The sequence below is a fragment of the Callithrix jacchus genome, chromosome 7, assembly GCF_049354715.1.
Source record: "Callithrix jacchus isolate 240 chromosome 7, calJac240_pri, whole genome shotgun sequence".
Taxonomy (NCBI): domain Eukaryota; kingdom Metazoa; phylum Chordata; class Mammalia; order Primates; family Cebidae; genus Callithrix; species Callithrix jacchus.
The window spans coordinates 128,366,958-128,372,500 of NC_133508.1; the positions used below are offsets into that span (position 1 = coordinate 128,366,958).

The 5,543-nt window shown below is 37.5% G+C and overlaps 1 long non-coding RNA gene across 1 annotated transcript in view; it reads right to left on the reverse strand.

The window, feature by feature from the left end:
• Positions 1-3,892: 3,892 nt before the first annotated feature.
• Positions 3,893-5,543, reverse strand: part of LOC103794558 (uncharacterized) — a 6,869-nt gene continuing 5,218 nt past the window's right edge. Inside the window, exon 2 of the long non-coding RNA XR_004727065.3 lies at positions 3,893-5,543. This exon is cut by the window's right edge and continues 1,012 nt beyond it. This is a non-coding gene — a long non-coding RNA (uncharacterized LOC103794558).

Sequence of the window (5,543 nt, forward strand, 5' to 3'; positions counted from 1 at the left end):
TGAAGCCACCATGATGCTCCTGCTTAAATATCTTCCAAGATTGGAGACCAAATATTTAATGTTCTCTAAATTTCCATTAAGTTTAAGCAGTTAAATAACCTACAACCAGTGTATCAGTTACCTATTGCTGTGTATCAAATGACCCAAAAACTTAAGGTTTAATTAAATAACTTTCTATTTAGTTCACTGGTGTATGTCCTTCTTTCTTCTTCTGCGCTCATCTGGACCCACAGGTGCTTCTGTGATCTACTGCTGATTGGCTAGGTAAGTCTACTTCTGGGGTTGGTGACTATTGGCTGGAGAAAGGGAGATGTGAGGCCACATGTCTGTCATAATCCAGAAGGCTAGCTCAGGGTATCGTTCACAGGGTAGCTCAGGATTTCAAGAGCAGCCAGAGAGTGAGTACTGATAGTCAAGCATTCTTCAAGTCTCTGCCTATGACCTGTTTGTTCCTGTCTCACTGGCTAAAGCAAATTATAAGGCCAAACTTAGAGTCAGTGTTGAAAGGGTACTATCAAGGGGCATAGAAAAAAGAAAGGAAAAAAATATTGTGGGTATTTTTGCAACAACTACAATTAGTCAAACTGGACATCTAATCCACGAGTTTCTAATCCACATGATTTTTCTGGCATGAAGTCTCCATGGAAAACCTGCCCTGAGCATTCACTAAGAAGCTGCATTAAAGGTCTCTGAATTATTCAGGATTCTCTGGAGAAATATGGCTCATGCAGTTATGGAGGCTAACTTCCAAAATCTGCTGCCTGCAAGCTGGAGACCCAGGAAAGCTAGTGGTGTAGTTCTAAGAATCAGAGGGCTGACGGCGTAAGTCATAGTCAACAGCAAGAAAAGACTAATAGCTCAGCTCAAGTAGGCAGAGAGAGTGAATTCCCTCTTCCTTGGTCTTTTTGTTCTATTCAAGTCATCAGTGGCTTGACTAATGCCCACCTACATCGGAAAGGGCAATCTGCTTTACTTAGTCCACCAGTTCAAATGCTAACCTCATCCAGAAACACCCTCACAGACACCAGAAATGTGTAATCTGGGTACCCCCTATCCCAGTCCCATGTTCCAGTCAAACTGACACACAAAATTAACTCTCACAGGCTCTAATACATGTTGTTAATCAGCCCTTGCTTGCTCAGCTCTTTCTGAAATGTTTGCTGGAGAAGTAGTATGATGGCTTGCTAGACATTCCGATTGTCATGAAATACTAACAGTCATTTCCTGGCATTCTCTCACTGCATGTTATAAAAGGCAGATACCACACAAGCCAAACACAAAGCCTCAGGGACATAAAGCAGGTCTCTCATCAAGGTTATTATCTTATCTCTATACACAAAGACTCAGCCCAGCACTCAGCCCAGCCCAAAGTCAGCAAAAAGCCCAGGGTTACTACAAAAGCCATGTAGATCTCACTGCCCAAGGACCTGGCCAGGCCACAGCTCACGAATCAATTACACAGGTATTGTTTTGTTGTGTCCTTTGGTGGCCCACACTCTGTGAAAGTTGGAGATTGGGGGAAGAGGATGGTGAGCAAGGCCGAGCACACAAGGAGAATTTGGTTCCTGACCTCAGACGTCTCATCTCAGCAGTGTTGGAAAGACAAGGGAAGCAGGATTACTGACCCATCACTGCTGGAGCCATGGCTAATAGGTATAATGCCATTGAGAGCTGTTGTGGGCATGTGGGAATGAGAATGCTCTTGGTAGGCCAGAGTTCCTAAGGAAGGCATCAGGGAAAAGGCAGGATTTGAAATCAGTCTTGAAAGAAGAAGACAGAGGTTTCCAGGCTTGGATAAGAGCGTAAAAACAAAGATGAGTGTGGTGAAGAACAGTAAAGTCTTCATTGGCAGGGAGAGCAGTAGGAGATCAAGCTGTATAAAAATATAGAACCAGATATGGCTGCTTATGTGATAGGATGTTAATTTAACAAGGAATCAAACTGCTTATGATCTTGAGGAGAATGTGTCCTGTGAAGATTAATTTGGTGACAATGAATTACAGGAAAAAGAAATGAAAGCAGGGATACCAGTTAGAAAACTATGAGAGCAATCTAGGAGTGGTCCAGGTAAGTTAGAACAGAGACCAGAGAGAGCAAGGGGCGTATTCTCGGAGACACTTTAGAAGAAAGACTTAAATGTCCACTTTATATTAAGCTATATCCCACAGTTCAATTACGTTCTCTTGTGGACTGGGAACAACTTGCCAAGAGGGATAACTATTTCAAGGTAGAAAACCAAGGCAGGTAAATTCACACTCTCCAACTGAAAAACCGGTGGATTTTTTTTTTTTCTGATGGACTATTTGGGAGAAAATTCTTAATTTTTCCCTTTCTACACATTTAAATGCAGCTCACAGATTATCATGAGGTTGAGATAAAATGTAATGTTTTTAACACTTAATCTTGTAGTCAGTTGAGATATGGTACTGGGTTGTGTTCAATCCCAGCCTAACAGGTAATGACAACCAATCTTTAAATATAGGTACGTCACTCAATATTTATGACAACTCTGCAGAGTTAGTATTATGTGAATCAATATTATTTCTATTTTATTTAGAGATGGTAAACTACTTTCTAAGATCATTTAGGAAGCAATAGAACAGGAATTTGAATTCAGGTCTTTTGACTTCAAAGCCCATGCTCTTTCCCCACATCATTGAATTTTCAGTCCCACACTGCAAAGCAGAGGTTTGTTCTCTTTAAAGAATCGGAATTAAAGGATCAGAATTTTAGGTGTTTGTTCTCTTTAAAGGATCAGAATTTTAGGATATAGGCTGATGAGTCTTGACATTTCCTTAATGTAACAAGTTAAGTCTTTATTTAAGAGATAGAACAACCTGTGACTTTCTTCCATTGGTGGGCTAGACAGATAATAAAAATGATAGCAAAGGTTATTAAAATTTATATGGAGACTAGCACAGATTGGAATAACTACAAAGTGAATTCTTTAAGCTGCTATAGAAAGGTGGTAAAATAGCACAATATAAAAAAAAAAAACTCTTCTTTAGCTTCAGATGCCTAAATATGCCATCAAAAGACTGCTCAATTCTCAAATGCCAGTATTTTCTGACTCCTCTAAACCTATTCTTAATGCAAAATATCAAAGTCAGCGGGATAGGAGGTGTCCCAAAATGTCTTAATTCAGAGAATTAGTGTTAACTGAGCCTGATTAGCTCCATTTATCTCTAATTAATTACCTTTATCTAATTAGACACTTTGTTTCCAGTAGACATGGAGTCAAGTAGACTAGATTATTAGTGTAGTCATTGTGCCTTTACAAAATCCTGAAATTAATGAAACGTGCAAAAGAATCTGCAGTTCTAATTGCACAGGTGTTGCCTTATGGCAAAGCTTTATCATCTGATTACACCAAGGGGTTATTAGTGACTTTTTATATAGAGGATGAGCCTATGAAATGTACCTTAGCAACAGCTCATTAGTTTAGGGTTGTTACCGTATTATTTATTACAGTCAGCCTTCCCCATTATCTAGATTGATTCATGGACCTATATATTTTTCCTCTCCTCTGTGCAGAAAAAATAAAATAAACCATCGTTATGAAGAGTCCAGATGCGATGTGAAAAAATGCAAAATGTGTTCATCAGCTACAATTTGACTCTTTAAAACAGAAAGCTCTAAAGTAAGATGAGATCAGAATCAAATTTATGGTTCTTTTCCTATGGAAAAGAACCAATTTAAAATTACTGAGGAGTATGGAATGATTCATACATGTGATCCAAAAAACTATGTGGTTGCCCTAATATCTTCACATAACCGAATTGGAATACCAAGGTATGTGGAAAACAAAAGCAAAATGTTTTTACACTAAAATATCTCCGTATTTATTTTTACTCATATCTTACCAAAATGCATTGACAAAACACAATCTCTGTATCTGTCCATCCACAACATTTATTTAAAAATCCATCTCATGTTTTACTTTTGGCATTTTTTTTCTTACGGATGTGTTACCAGATGGAGAAAATTAACAAATTATACAATCTAGCTTTAATGAAGAAGCAAGATTTCAATGCCTACTTACAAAAATGAAAAGTGCTTTTTCATGACAAGGTTAGATATCTGCAAAAGACTGAAATAGTTCAACCTTTATATTTTATATTTTTTTCCTTGGAAATACTTGAAGAAGCACTGTTTTTCACAATCATAATAAAGTAATTAAACAGCTAGAAGCAAATTTAGCCACAATCCTATTCCAACATACAAACGTGTTTATTACAACACAGTAATTCCTTTAAATAATTTGTCAGCATAAATATGTCAAATGGGTTTTAAATCATTTCTCTCCCTGTTCCCCAACAACAAAAAAAAGTCCTCTGGTGCTATGAGCTATATATTGCTGTTCACTTATTGCTGAATCCAAACTAGTGAAATGATCATGGGTAACTATTATATAGAGCATGACAACTAATTTGAGTGGTAATAATGAATATTTAATGATCTTCCTTTCAAGCATGAACATATAACTTTTCATTTATGCCTTATCAAAATTATAACCATTAATCTAGAATTTATAGTTGCAACTGAGAATAACAGCCAGGAATTATAGATTATGACCAAGTCAGAATATTGCATATTCTGTATGAACACAAACACAGGGGAATGTAGGAAGCCCCAGACTCCTGTTATCATTCAGTCTAGGTCTTCTCTTTGAAACGTATGGATGTCGTGTGATAAGTAGAGATTTGAATCCAGACATGAAGATGCTATTATTTCTATCAATAAGTAAGTACAATAGCCAAGGTCATTTTCACTCTCTACTAGCCCATACTTTGTAAACAAAAATAACATGCATATAAAAATGTGTCCCCTATAGGGGTAATATTTTTAGAATGCTCTATTTAAATCAAGGAAAGAGTGAACATCAAATTTGTCACAAATGCAGAATTTTTACACCTTAAATTTCATTGTTTAAATATGTGCTTAGTTTTCCCAGTGTGTCCCTCCTCAGAAACTATACTGTGACTTTGGGAAAAAGCAAGAGAAAGATCTGAAAATGCAACATGCACTTTAAAATAGGCTTTGTTCACTGATGGAAAAGATTTTTGGTTACATTTCCAATTTACGTAACTCCTGATATCTCCATATCTGAATAATTTCCCATGCCTGTGATGTTGCACAGAAACAAGTCTGCTTCTCTTGCTGGTTAGGATTGCTTTCCTTGTTTCAGGGTATTGAAAACCAGTGCCATTGCAGTTACAAATACGCAATTCTACATCAAATGCCAGCACTCATTATTAATTGTTTTAAAAGGAGTGTGCTTATAAAATTCAAGAGGGGGAAAATGTCTAATAACGTGGAGAAGAGAAGCAAGTAGAATCTGAGGTTTTTCCCAGTCATGACCCTCTTTATCAGAAATTATGTGTCAGGATGAATGGTGCACCATGCTGGCACCAAGCTCATCAACATGGTCTGCCTCTTTAGGACTCCAGCATACAGGCCAAAGGCGGCATGTGTCGGGGCACATTCTCCAATTGCATACATACTCACTGAATACATTTCTAACTGAGCAGGTGTTCCTGACT